We start from the raw sequence: 15,843 nt of genomic DNA on the forward strand, positions 1-15,843 counted from the left end.
CACACACACACAGACGTGAGCGCACACACACACAGACGTGAGCGCACACACACACAGACGTGAGCACACACACACACAGACGTGAGCACACACACACACAGACGTGAGCACACACACACACAGACGTGAGCACACACACACACACACAGACGTGAGCACACACACACACAGACGTGAGCACACACACACACACACAGACGTGAGCACACACACACACACACAGACGTGAGCACACACACACACACACAGACGTGAGCACACACACACACACACAGACGTGAGCACACACACACACACACAGACGTGAGCACACACACACACACAGACGTGAGCACACACACACACACAGACGTGAGCACACACACACACACAGACGTGAGCACACACACACACACAGACGTGAGCACACACACACACACAGACGTGAGCACACACACACACACAGACGTGAGCACACACACACACACAGACGTGAGCACACACACACACACAGACGTGAGCACACACACACACACAGACGTGAGCACACACACACACACAGACGTGAGCACACACACACACACACAGACGTGAGCACACACACACACAGACGTGAGCACACACACACACAGACGTGAGCACACACACACACAGACGTGAGCACACACACACACAGACGTGAGCACACACACACACAGACGTGAGCACACACACACACAGACGTGAGCACACACACACACAGACGTGAGCACACACACACACAGACGTGAGCACACACACACACAGACGTGAGCACACACACACACAGACGTGAGCACACACACACACAGACGTGAGCACACACACACACAGACGTGAGCACACACACACACAGACGTGAGCACACACACACACAGACGTGAGCACACACACACACAGACGTGAGCACACACACACACAGACGTGAGCACACACACACACAGACGTGAGCACACACACACACAGACGTGAGCACACACACACACAGACGTGAGCACACACACACACAGACGTGAGCACACACACACACAGACGTGAGCACACACACACACAGACGTGAGCACACACACACACACAGACGTGAGCACACACACACACACAGACGTGAGCACACACACACACACAGACGTGAGCACACACACACACACAGACGTGAGCACACACACACACACAGACGTGAGCACACACACACACACAGACGTGAGCACACACACACACACAGACGTGAGCACACACACACACACAGACGTGAGCACACACACACACACAGACGTGAGCACACACACACACACAGACGTGAGCACACACACACACACAGACGTGAGCACACACACACACACAGACGTGAGCACACACACACACACAGACGTGAGCACACACACACACACAGACGTGAGCACACACACACACACAGACGTGAGCACACACACACACACAGACGTGAGCACACACACACACACAGACGTGAGCACACACACACACACAGACGTGAGCACACACACACACACAGACGTGAGCACACACACACACACAGACGTGAGCACACACACACACACAGACGTGAGCACACACACACACACAGACGTGAGCACACACACACACACAGACGTGAGCACACACACACACAGACGTGAGCACACACACACACAGACGTGAGCACACACACACACACTAAACATAGACATACACACACTGCTGTATACTCAACTGTCCGGGGCCGCTGCTTCTACTGTCAAAGATTTATTGCAGTTGAATGCTTTGTGGCGCCGTAAAGCATTCAACTGCAGTAAATCCATGATGACATCCTGCAGCGGCCGCTCCGTACACCGGATGCTATCACGGAGGGGTCTGTGCTGCAGCTGGAGGCACCGCGGGCACGGAGGACAGTTGAGATATGGCATAATAGGGGGCAGAAAGAAGCCAGCAGTAGCACATTACTAAACAATGGGCTCATTACCCATGGGGACATGAGACACCCCCCTCCCCTGCCCCCCCAACCAGATCTGTATGCCCCCAGCCCCCCCCACCAGATCTGTATGCCCCTAGCACCCCCCACCACATCTGTGTGCCTCCAGCCCCCCCCCCCCACCAGATCTGTGTGCCTCCAGCCCCCCCACCAGATCTGTATGCCTCCAGCCCCCCCCCCCACCAGATCTGTATGCCTCCCAGTCCCCCCCCACCAGATCTGTATGCCTCCCAGTCCCCCCCCACCAGATCTGTATGCCTCCCAGTTCCCCCCCCACCAGATCTGTATGCCTCCAGTCCCCCCCCCACCAGATCTGTATGCCTCCAGTCCCCCCCCCACCAGATCTGTATGCCTCCAGCCCCCCCCACCAGATCTGTATGCCTCCAGCCCCCCCACCAGATCTGTATGCCTCCAGCCCCCCCCCACCCCAGATCTGTATGCCTCCAGCCCCCCCCACCCCAGATCTGTATGCCTCCAGCCCCCCCCACCCCAGATCTGTATGCCTCCAGCCCCCCCCACCCCAGATCTGTATGCCTCCAGCCCCCCCCACCCCAGATCTGTATGCCTCCAGCCCCCCCCCCACCAGATCTGTATGCCTCCAGCCCCCCCCCACCAGATCTGTATGCCTCCAGCCCCCCCACCCCAGATCTGTATGCCTCCAGCCCCCCCCACCCCAGATCTGTATGCCTCCAACCCCCCCCACCAGATCTGTATGCCTCCAGCCCCCCCCCCACCAGATCTGTATGCCCCCAGCCACACTCACCACTGCTCCTGTCAGTACCACTAAGCATAGACAGATGTGTTCAGTTCACCGCACTCCCAATGCGATAGTATCGAGCCTATTCCTAGTATTTTATAAAGAACAGTCTTTACATTTTAAGTTTTTCATTTATGAAATATATGAATTCCTCATTTTCAAGTCCTCTGCTTGCTGTCTGTGATCCTTCCTTGTTTGCATCTGGCAGTGTGGGGGAAATTCTGATATGGACCTGTATGTATCCATGACAGGTTATCTGGAGTAAAGTTTGCCATTCAGTGGCTAACAAAAGATTTTGAAAACTGGATTTAAAACAATTGATTTTCTTCTGCCTTCCATATCCGATATTGATCAATTGCACACTGACAGTAGCGTACGTTTTAGTTTTGATGGTGTAATCGGAATTTTTACAGGGAATGTAACGTCAGAAAATGACCTATGACTTAAAGGGAACCAATCACCAGGATTTTTGTATATAACCTAAAGCCAGTGCTGTATAGGCACTATCAGGCTGATTCTCTACATACCTGTAGTGGTCAGCTCGGATGTATAGATTTTCAAACGCTAGAAAGTAAAGTTTATAAAATCGGCAGCGTCTTGAGTGACAGCAGCTGAGGATCAGATAATATCTGGGGGGAGGGTATTCAGAGGTATCCCCTCCCCCTGTTAGAATTAGCATAAGTATTATAGAAGCGATTCACTTTTTCTCTTGCAGGACCTGTGAGGTCATACCCATGTGACCAGAAGGGGCGGGACTTCAGGCAACGAAGCTGATACAATAAAGCAGCATTCTTCTGTTGGCTGTGGCCCCGCCCCTTCTGGTCACATGGGTATGACCTCACACAGGTCCTGCAAGAGAAAAAGTGAATCTCTTGTATAATACTTATGCTAATTCTAACAGGGGGAGGGGATAACTATGAATCCCCCCAGATATTATCTGATGCTCAGCTGCTGTCACTCAAGAAGCTGCTGATTTTATAAACTTTACTTTTTTGTATTTCAAAACCTAAACATCCGAGCTGACCACTACAGGTATGTAGAGAATGAGCCTGATAGTGCCAGTATAGCACCGACTTTGTTATATACAAAAACCCTGGTGATTGGTTCCCTTTAAGTCAAGTGTTTATGTTGCATGTATTTTTTTAAAATGCTTTTGTTATTTATTCATATTACAATCTTTGTGTATTTTAAAAAAAAAAAAAACAAAACAAAAACTGCAATTTTCACACTGGTCACAGGGACTATAGACTACTTCCTGCCCTTTCAGGAAGAGTTTTCAGCAGCTTCTTATCATGAGAGGCAGGGTTATAAGGACAGGTAACCCCTCTATACCCAGCTGATAGCACAGGAATCCACCAATAACAATAGTTGATGTCTCCGCTCCTTTCTATTCACAATCCGTTTTGCACACACTAATCTGACACTTTAGTACAAAAGTTAAGGTGTGCATCGGACTATTATAGCTATGTATATGTGCTATTACCTGAAGCAATAGGAAGTTAGTGTTACAAATCAAATAAAAATATAAAAAAAAACAATAGCCGGTGTGAAAATTGCATTTTTTTTTTTTTTTTTAAATCTGCATTGTACTGTGTGTGGGAAAAAAAGAATGTAACACACAAATCTGATTTCAACACTTACAGGGAATGTGTCATCACAAAGTAAGTCCAGGCTGTCAGCTTATCTCTTAGAGCAGCAAAGAATTGGGAGTGTTGAATCCATCATGCCCAATACTCATCTAATCATGAACTATCCATAAATATATATCTATTCATGTCCCTCTATATAATAAATGCTTTCAATATTAACATTCCTGTTGTAAGTAATAAAGGTACACTTTGAAGCCAGCTTGTCACTACCTTTGTGACCATTGAAATAGGAAATCTCAATATAGGCTGCATGGAGGGTGTCGTGTTGAAATTTGGAATCTGCATTAATTGCAACTGCTGAGTGATGATGGTAAGAGGCAGGTGCCTCCAGATTTCTGCTCTTCATGCAATTTGGTTGATTAAGAAAAGTGTCAATAGACTTGTAAGGAAAACACAAAACTGGGGTCCTGCAGACTTGGCAATCTTGTCTTTTGCGGTTAATTTGTTTCATAGCGTGCATCGCTTTGATGGAATGTTAATGTCAGCAGCTCTTTTATTTACAGACCAAGGAAAAAGGGAGTAGTCATTAACACTGTGACGCTCCCCCATTCATGTGTAATTGACTGTTTCAAAAGAGCACAGGTCCATCAGCTATTGTGCACATTACAATTACATTTTCCATATTGAATCCCCCTCTTTCCCCATCCATTCTGACACTACTACCTTTCTGTGGAAAGGGGTCAGCGCCAATGCCAGACACCGCAAATGATGCATTTCAGAAATAAATGCTCTGCTGTTCTGACAACTACATCTGACATGAGATGAGGAGAAACAATACACTTGAAATGTGTAAACCCTTCTGCAATGCATGTACACATATGTTCCATATGGCATGGGAGTTATGAAACGATAGAGAAAACCAATATAACTGTATCCTTCCTCTCAAAGTGTTGTTCCTGTAGCTCCTATTTGCCTGATTGTAATCAAGAGGATTGTCACACTTCCATCTGTACAAAATTAGATACACCTCTATATCATAAACATGTATTAGTTTACAGCCGTATGAACCAGATATGAATAACCCCCCCCCCCCCCCTCAGTATTTATAAAATTTCAAGGCAATCATGGGAAATATATACTCAACTTTATTCATAACTTGATTAATTAAAACAATTGCAAAGAGATCTGGCAGCAGCAGCAGCTTTTGATTATTTCCCAAGTGCATTCAGTGTGACAGAACATTTCTTAGACAACCATTGATAGCAGCCGGTGTGCGGAAGTGCGGAGACTTCTGCATGTGGCACGAATACGTGATACTGAATAAAAATTCTGTTTCTATTTTTTTTTTTCCCTCCATTTGCATGTCAGTAATATCTCTCTCCGTCCTGTGAGCTTCTTAATTCCTGGATAGAGGTCATCGAACGGCCAATAATCCGGGGCCGGCGGATCACTAACAGATTTAAAAAAGAATCCGATCCGCTCCGGAATCCGGTGCCCATATAAGTCAATGGGGACTGGAATCCGGAGGCTAAAAACGTTTCTGGATGAGCTAGGGGGCTAGGAGCGAGCGCGGCATACTCACCGAGGCGCTGTCATGGCGGCACACTCTTTCCGGGTCACGCTGTTAACTTCCGGAGCCGACAATTCAATATTCATTGTTTTCCCCGCCCACCGGCTCGCGTTGGTTGCAGCTAGACACGCCCCCACCCTGAGTGGCAGCGTGTCAGCTAACTGCAACCAATCACAGGATGGCCGGTGGGCGGGGAAAGCAGTACAGTCTGTCTGTCAGTTCACAGTAGTAAACACTCGGCAGTACAGTTATAGCGCTCGGCTGCAGCCTCAGCCGTCGCGCAGTATCTGTGCTGTGTATACAGTGTCCGGAGTCACACGTGCGAGGCTGCAGACTCGCATGAGCTTCTCGCACGTGTGACTCCGGTGAAAGTAAAAAAAAAAAAAAAAAACGACATGCGGTCCCCCTAATCTTCACATCCAGCCATGATAACGCCGACCGGGGGCTGGTATATCCTCAGCCGCAGCCGTCCGGTATGTCGCATCTATTAGATGCGACATACCTGTTTGTGATACCGGCTCTTCCCGCTGGCGTGATGTGGTGCCAGTCGGGGTAATAGCAGGGGTTAATAGCGGTGCACGGCTGCTGCTAAACCCTAGGTTTGTGTGATAGCACAGGCGTGTCTCAGATACCTGCATCACACAAACCTGTAAGTGACAGTAAATAAACACAGACACACAGAAAAATCCTTTTATTGGAATAAAATACAAAACACTCCTCCTTCTCCACTTTATTAAGCCCCAAAGAAACCCTGCAGCCCCGACACAACCCACAGTATCCACAGGAGAAGTCCCGCGGCGACACATACAGCTCTGCTACATCTCAGAGCGAGCAGCCATAGAGCACGGCTGCCTGCTCTGAGTGCAGCCTAGCAGCCTATTACTGAGCTGCGATGACTGCACGGCAGAGCTGTCACAGGCTGGGGGCGCGTCAGCCAGGAACCAATCACAGCTGAGAGGACGGCCGGTGGGCGGGGAAAGCACGGAAAGCTGTGTAACTGCGTGCACAGCACAGGAAGTGAAAGCGCGACCCAGAAGCAAGTGTGCCGCCATGACAGAGTCTGGTAAGTATGAAACGCTCATTTATTTATTGTTTTTAACATTTTTTATGAATTGCAGATTCCGGATCGTGCAGCCGGAATCCCGCGCCCGGTCCGGGGATAGCGCTGAAACCGCGCGGATCCGGATGTTTACAGTCCGGGTCCGCTCAGCACTATTCCTGGACTCTTCCTTCTTGGTGTTGCAATTTCAAGTGTTGATCATCATATGATTGATGCTAGTTTGTCTCCTGTGTTTCTGGGACATTTATATTACCATATTTCTCGTACCATAAAACACACCCCAAATTTAGAGGTGGAAAAAAAGTTGTGTGTTTTTTTAATGTAAAAATGGGGGGCAGTTTTGTAGTCTTATATTCCGTCTTATAAGCTGAATGTAGCTTATAGGGTGGCCGGTGGAGTGGGGACATAGGAAGGCGGCGGCAGCATGAGTGGGGCGATACTGTGGGCTGGGAGGTGTGTACTGGCGGTGTGAGGCCATTAATCTCCAGGCAACAGACGCAATGGACTTCAGGAAAATGGTGCCGGAGGTGATGCATGTGCAGATTGAGATCTTAGTTTTGCATTTGTTTTTTTGTTTTTTTTTTCTTCCTTTTTTCCAAGGGACACTTGTTTTGTGCAGTTGTGTGACGTAGAGCTAGAGGAAGCCAGTCAATGCGTGCAGTCACAATTGTGTAATTTAAATGCCATTAGCAGCAGCATTTAAGTGGTTAAACTGCAGAAATCATAGTGCGTGCCAGACGCTGCAGTTACAGGCAGGTGCCAGCTAAGGAAAGCTGCATCCACACCCGTTCAGTAAATCATTTCAAGGAAGGGTCTTCACAAAAAGAGCTAAATTAGTGTTATTTGATTTCTTGGTAAGGCTGCTTTCACACATCCGGTTTGAGCCGTGCGGCTCAATCCGGCTGTGAAACCTATGCAACGGATGCGGTGAAAACACTGCATCCTTTGCATAAGTTTTTTACATGCGGCCCGTCCGGTTTTTGCCGATTGCGGCATGTTACTGAGCATGCGCAGTGGCAAAAACCGCATGCGGCGGCCGGATGCAGGTTTTTGCCACATCGCGCCACATCCGGCATCCATAGGGATGCATTGAGAAAAGCGCCTCATCGGCCGGATGCGGTGCGATGCGGGTTTTTTTGCCGCACAAAAAACGTGCCAGGCAACGTTCCATCCGGCCGCCACATCGGCTAAATCTGCCGCATGCCGCAAAAACCGGACCGAACGCAAGGCCATGCGGCACAATACGGCACTAATTAAAGTCTATGCAGGAAAAACGCAACCGGCAGCAACAAAAAAACGATTGCGTTTTTCCTGCAAAGTGCCGGATTGTGCCGCATAGGAAAAACCGGAGGTGTGAAAGCAGCCTAATAAAAATAAACAAAGAAAACAAATTTTGCAGGTACTAAAAATACAATGTGTGTGAACCACATGGATGCGGCTGTAGCTACCATGGAAAGCAATGCTTGAGACTGATGACCGTGCAGTGCGCCTCACAAATTCCCATGATGGCAGAGCATTAGCGAGCATTGGCTGAAGTTAATTGTACTGGGAAGTTTATTTTAGATGAGATCTAATTTGATTTGTGTTATTTCTCCGGCAGGAATGTGCTGATTCCTTGATTACTAATTAGAATTCAAGCGTTACAATTTGTCATCCAGATCGCCCTCTCTTGTACACCTAATATTTCTCTGCACACATCAACCCTGTTTGTGCTTTTCAAAATTAATCAGCCTACATTTGTTAATTATGTTAATTTGTACTAATTGATTTTTATACTTTTAAGATGCTTGACCAAAGGCCTTTTGGTTGCTTTAATTTGTTTTTGCTTCATAGGTGGTCTGCTCTTCTGCTGTAATTCCTGCTAATTATACACTTAATTAGTAACTTCTCTTGTAATGCTGTAAACCCTGTGTTTTATGTGTCCAATACAGTACATTTGTCATTTCATAAAGGATTTTATACATTATGTATAATAGGAATATGGGTAGAAAACATCAGTTTTGAATGCATCTTAAGCAGTTTGCTGCCTTTCAATTAAAGCACCACTCCAGCAGGTTTAGTTTTTATTTTAGCGCTGAAGTGGCGCTTTAAATCTAAGTCCCCTGCCCTCTGTCATATACTCGCCCTCTGGCGGTTTCAGCTTTTTTTTTTCTTTTTTTCCCCAGCATGGCTCCAGTCCCGCTGCACCATCTTGTGCCTATTGCTTCTGACTGGCCGGACATTACATCACAAGCTCCCAATGCATCTCTTTAAGAGCCAAAACCAGGCTCTCATAGACTTGTATGGAGTGGTGAACTCTGGTATGCTCCAGCAAATACTGGCGCAGCCAGCAGGTCACAAACTATCTGAGACCATCCGGAGCGGTGACAATATCCAAATAAGACACTGGCAGGTGAGTATATGACAGGGGTCAGGGGTCTTATGTCTAATGCACCACAGCGGTGGGAAAAAAACCCCACTTTGGAGTGGTTCTTTAACCCCATAGCGACGGCCTAACGTCTCAAGACGTCGGAAAAACAGGGTACTTATTCTGTTCCGACGTCTTGAGACGTCAGGCCGGAAAAACCCTGTAGCGCCCCCCAGTGACGAAAAATCTCGGGGGTTTCAGCTACCGGGGGTAGCTGAGACCCCCCAGATTATGAATCGGGGTGTTTTGTATGCACCCCGTTAATGCGATCGCCGGTATACACCGTATACCGGCGACAACAAAAAAAAAAAAAAAATGGCTGGTAAAATTTATTTATTTCTCATCTGACGTGATCAAACATGTCAGATGAGAAATAAATGTGAGCCCTTAGTGCCCCCAAAGCCCCCGGTACCGGAGAAATCCATCCAACCCCCCCCCCCCCTCCGGAAAATCCAAGATGGCGCCGACGCGCGCTGAAAACTCCCGCCGCCGCCGCCTCTGCATTCATTTCCCTCCGATCTGAAATGATCAAACATTTCAGATCGGAGGGAAATGTCCCCCTCCTGACCTCTCCTCCGGTACACCGGAGCTCTTTGGTCCCTGGAGCCCCCTCCAGTTCTTCAGAGCCCCCCTCCGGAGCGTGCAAGATGGCGCCGACGCGCGCTGAAAACTGCCGCCGCCGGCTCTGCATTCATTTCCCTCCGATCTGAAATGATCAAACATTTCAGATCGGAGGGAAATGTCCTCCCCCTGACCCCTCCTCCGGTCCACCGGAGCCCTCTGGTCACCGGAGCCCCCTCCGGGTCTCCAGAGCCACCCCCCCCTCCCCCGCATTCATTCTGCTCTTTCTGCCGCATGTGACACGTCACATGCGGCAGAAAGGTGTCCCCAGGTCCCACTAGGTCACCCCCCATCACCCCCCCCAGCCCCCCAGCCCCCGAGCCCCCGGTCATACGTTACCTGTCTGGTGATCCGTCCCGCGATCACGCCGCCTCCTTCTTGAATGCTGACGGCGCATGCGCAGACAGCGGCTGTCAGCTGGATTCCTCCCCCGGTCCACAGTGGAGCAGCCTGTGCATCAGCGACGTCAGTCTTGCAGGGACGCTGACGTCACTGATGCACAGGCTGCTCCACTGTGGACCGGGGGAGAGTGAGTGCAGTAATCAGCAGTCTCTCCATGTGAGGAGTGTGGTCCTCACATGGAGAGACTGCTGTTCCAGAAAATGGGGGGTATGTTCTGTGAGCGTGCCCCTCATATTCTGGAATGAGGTTACTGCAGGTCACTCTGCCCTAGGTTGGACCGGGGCAGTGTGAGTGCAGTATTCTCAGATTACTGCACCCACACTGCTCATGGAGAGCTTGCTCTTCCAGAAAATGGGGGATACGTTCCCTGAACGTGCCCCCCATATTCTAGAAGATCCAGAGTCGGCGTGGGACCTCACGGATTACAGCGGATTACAGCGACCGTAATTTCTTTATTTTCAATAAATTGGGGAAAGAGGAATGTTTCGGGGAGTTTTTTTTTCAAATAAATTTTTTTTGTCTTTTTTTTTTGTCTATTACTTGACTGGGTTAGTGATGTCGGGTATCTGTTTAGATGCCGTGACATCACTAACCCCAGGGCTTGATGCCAGGTGACATTACAGCTGGTATCAACCCCATATATTACCCCGTCTGCCACCGCACCAGGGCGCGGGATGAGCTGGGGCGAAGCGCCAGGATTGGCGCATCTAATGGATGCGCCACTTCTGGGGCGGCTGCGGCCTGCTATTTTTAGGCTGGGAAGAGTCCAATAACCATGGCTCTTTCCACCCTGAGAATACCAGACCCCAGCTGTCCGCTTCACCTTGGCTGGTGATCTAATTTGGGGGGGACCCCACGTTTTTTTTTTTTTTTAAAAAAAACGCCTGGGGAGCCCTCCAAATTGATCACCAGACAAGGTGAAGCTGTCAGCTGTGGTTTGCAGGCTACAGCTGTCTGCTTTACCCTAGCTGGCTATCAAAAATGGGGGGGACCCCACGTCGTTTATTTTAATTATTATTTTTTTGGGGGGCTAAATACAAGGCTAGGCACCCTTTAGTGCCACATGAAAGGCACTAAAGGGCGCCAGCTTAGAATATGCAGGGGGTGGGACGTTATATATGTTTGACATGTATCCATTCATCCATTGTAGCATTTTACGCTGTGCGCCCACAATCAGGATTTGCAGCGTTTTGGGCGCAGAGTGTTTTCCCTGCGTCCATAACGCTGCATTGTGCAGTAGAAGCACAGTGGAAGGATTTTTAGAAATCCCATGCCCAATGTGCTTGCCCAATGTGCTTCTTTTCTCCGCCACATAAACTGACCTGTGGCGCAGCTTCCCGAGCCTCAGCATGTCAATTTATGCTGCGGAGATGAGTGTTCTCTGCAGGTAGCATAGAGCTCCACAGCGGCCTGAACCCAAATCGTGGGCATGGGCAGCTGCGTTCTCCCGTGGACAACACTCACATCTCTGCAGGAGGCTGACACTGTGTACTAGACGCCGTGTCGCTGGCTCATGGCCACATAGCCTAAAAGTGAGACATTGGTTGCTACAGCAACATTTTTGTGAAGTACCTGTGGATTCAAAATGCTTATTATACTCCTGAATAAAATCCAGTTTCCAAAATGGGGTCACTTGTGGGGGTTTCTAATGTATAGGTACCCAAGGGGCCCTGCAAATGTGACATGGTGCCCGCAATTTATTTCAACTTTTCCAGAATTCAAATGGTGCTGCTTCCATTCCAAGCCCTCCCATTTATCCAAACAGAGGTTTTTGGCCACATGTGGGGTATCCCTGTGCTCATAAGACATTGGATAACAACCTGTTGGGTCCACGGTTTGTTGTTGTCTCTTGAAAAAGTGAGAAATTTGATGCTGAAGCAACATTTTTGTGAAAAAAATGAAAATTTTCAATATGGCAACCTAAGCTTATCAAATTCTGTGAAGTATTCGTGGATTCATACTGCTCACTATACACCTAGATAAAAGCCTTGAGGTGTCTTGTTTCCAGAATGGAGTCACTTGTGGGGGACCTCCACTGTTTAGGCACCTCAGGGGCTCTCCAAATGCAACCTGGCGTCCGCTATTGATTCCAGCCAATTTTGCAGTCAAATGGCACTCCTTCCCTTCCGAGCCCTGCCATGCGCCCAAACAGTTGATTTCCACCACATATAAGGTATCGCCAAACTCAGGAGAAATTGCACAATAAATGTTATGCTGAATTTTTTCCTTTTACTCTTGTAAAAAAAAAAGCTACCTGGTTGAAATAACAATTTTGTGGTAAAATTTTTTTTTTTTTTTTTCATGGCTCAACGTTATAAAATTCTGTGAAGCACCTGGGGGTTCAGGGTACTCACCAAACATCTAGATAAATTCCTTGAGGGGCCTAGTTTCCAAAATGGGGTCACTTGTGCGGGGTTTCTGCTGTTTAGGTACCTTAGGGGTCCTCCAAATGTGACATGGTGCCCGCAATCTTTTTCAGCCAAATTTCCTTTCCAAAATTCAAATATTGCTCCTTTCGTTCCAAGCCCTCCCATTTGTCCAAACAAAGGTTTCAGACCACATGTGAGGTATCACCGCGCTCATAAAAAAGTGGTTAACAAACCTTGAGGTCAAATTTTTGGAATTACCTCTTGAAAAAGTGAGAAAATTGATGCTAAAGCAACATTTTTGAGAAAATTTATTAAAATTTTCAATATGACAACGTAACGTTAACAAAATCTGTGAAGTACCTGTGGATCTAAAATGCTCACTATACCCCTAGATAGAAGCCTTGAGGGGTCTAGTTTCCAAAATGGTGTCACTTGTGAGGGGTTTCTTCTGTTTAGGTACCTTAGCGGACCTGTAAATGCAACATGGTGCTCGCAATCTATTTCAGCCAAATTTGCTTTCCAAAATTCAAATATTGCTCCTTCTGTTCCGAGCCCTCCCATTTGTCCAAACAGAGGTTTCTGACCACATGTGGGGTATCGGCGCACTCATAAGAAAGTGGGGAACAAGTTTTGGGGTCCATTTTGTTGTGTTAGTTCTTCTAAAAGTGAATAAATTTGGGTTAGAGCAACATTTTTAGGTAAAATTTAATTTTTGCTTTTTTTCATTCCACATTGCTTTTGTTCATGTGAAGCACCTGAAGGGTTAATAAACTTCTTGAATGTGGTTTTGAGTACTTTGGGGGGTGCAGTTTTTATAATGGTGTCACTTTTGGGTATTTTCTGTCATCTAGGCCTATTGAAGTCACTTCAAATGTGATGTGGTCCCTAAAAAAATGGTTTTGTAAATTTTGATGTAAAAATGAGAAATCGCTGATAAACTTTGAACCCCTCTAACTTCCTAACAAAAAAAAATTTTGTTTCCAAAATTGTGCTGATGTAAAGTAGACATGTGGAAATGTTATTTATTAACTATTTTGTGTGACAGAAATCTCTGGTTTAACGGTATAAAAATTCAAAAGTTGAAAATTGCTAAATTTTCAAAATTTTTGCCAATATTCAATTTTTTTCTTCAATAAACGCAAAAAATATTGTCCTAAATTTGGTACTAACATGAAGTCCAATATGTGACGAAAAAACAATCTCAGAATCACCGGGATCCGTTGAAGCGTTCCAGAGTTATAACCTCATGAAGTGACACTGGTCAGAATTGCAAAATTTGGTCTGGTCATTAAGGTGAAAATTAGCTCCGTCACTAAGGGGTTAAGTTCTTATTCTGGATGTCATTTTACTAATGAACAAACAAACCACACTGTACTTGCTTTCTCCAGGTCCAGCAAGTCTCCACTAATGTGTATGGCATTGGCTGCGACCCTGACGTCGTATAGGCAGCACAAAAGCCAATCATTGAGCTCCGCAGTTCTGAAGGCAGCGCTACAGCAACACTACAGCCAATGTCAGACACTGGAAGAAAACAAACCCTTGAAAATATAAAAAAATGTTTTAAAGTAAATTTTTATATCTTCTCATGGGATGACACTTTGGTACAATATGAGGTACTCCGTATACAGCTTGTATACCGGTGTCAATTTGGTTTGCCCTCTAACTCAAGTCATTAACCCTTTCACATCCCAGCCTGTTTTCACCTTCATGACGAGGCCAATTTTTTTCAACTCTTGAATTGTTATGCCCTTAAAGCAGAGAATTGTCATATTTACCACATATCGGCTTTACATCAGTACCATTTTTTTTTTTTTTTTTTTAAACATCAGTTTCTTTTGGTTAGGAACCTCTTTTGCATTGCTGTATTGAGGTGTAGCTTTATTTTTTCGCTAATAGTGCCATTTGGTGGCTTGTTTTTTTGTGGGACAAAATAACGTTTTCATCAATACTTTGTTTATACATGAGTTTTTGATTGCATTTTTTTTTTGTCAGCTGTATGATGAAGAGACTTAGTTTTTACGATTTTTTTCTTTTTTTTGTTTTTTTTGTTCTTTCTACGGTGGTCACTGAAGGGGTTAACTAGTGTGACCATTTTATAGACACAGCGATACCATACCATATATTTGTTCTGAATGGAACCTGTCTTGTTAACCTCTTTATGGTCTTGGCCACCGTACTGCAGCTCAGTTAGTGTGTTGACAGTCTTATAGTCTAGGCCAGGGGTGGGGAACCTCCGGGCCGCATGCGGCCCGCCATGACCTTTTATGTGGCCCCCGGGCAGATTCCCGGGGGAGGCAGTGCTCGTGCTGTCACTGTGGTCTTGCTGCCGCCGGCCCTTTAAATCCACACATTGCTGTTTGTGCTGCAATGTGTTCTCCCGTCGGCCAGTGCCAATTGTGGGCGGGTCTACAGCAGCCTCACAGCTTCCAGCGTTATGTGTCCGCCCCCTGCCCTCCGGAGATCAGTGCCTGCCTTCTCCTTCTGATGATGTGTGTCCGGCTCCTGCACTCCGGTGATGTGAATGCAATGCTCCTGTGAGTCCAGCGCCGACCCTCTGCTGCTATGTGCCTTGCCCAATTCTTTGTGCCTCCCCACCCCAGTTCTGTAAACCTTCTCCCCCAGAGTTGCATGAAACTCTCAGCGCAGTGTGCCCCCCAATGTCCTGTGTGCACCCCTCCCCCATTCCTGTGTGCAGCCCCCCAATGTCCTGTGTGCACCCCCACACAATCCTATGTGCAGCCCATCACCCAGTCCTGTGTGCACCCCACCAATCCTGTGTGCAGCCCATCCCCCAGTCCTGTGTGCAGCCCATCCCCCAGTCCTGTGTGCAGCCCATCCCCCAGTCCTGTGTGCAGCCCATCCCCCAGTCCTGTGTGCAGCCCATCCCCCAGTCCTGTGTGCAGCCCATCCCCCAGTCCTGTGTGCAGCCCATCCCCCAGTCCTGTGTGCAGCCTCCCCGTGATGTCTGTGCCCCCAGCCCCGCTTGTGGAGTCTGTGGCCCCAGTTAATTAATTGCTTCACCCAATATAGCAGGGTCATTTAAACATTGATAATTTTGTGCGGCCCCCGAAGGTTGGTAGAAATTTCCAAATGGCCCCCTACAGA

This window comes from Anomaloglossus baeobatrachus, unplaced genomic scaffold (assembly GCF_048569485.1).
Source record: "Anomaloglossus baeobatrachus isolate aAnoBae1 unplaced genomic scaffold, aAnoBae1.hap1 Scaffold_4097, whole genome shotgun sequence".
NCBI lineage: Eukaryota > Metazoa > Chordata > Amphibia > Anura > Aromobatidae > Anomaloglossus > Anomaloglossus baeobatrachus.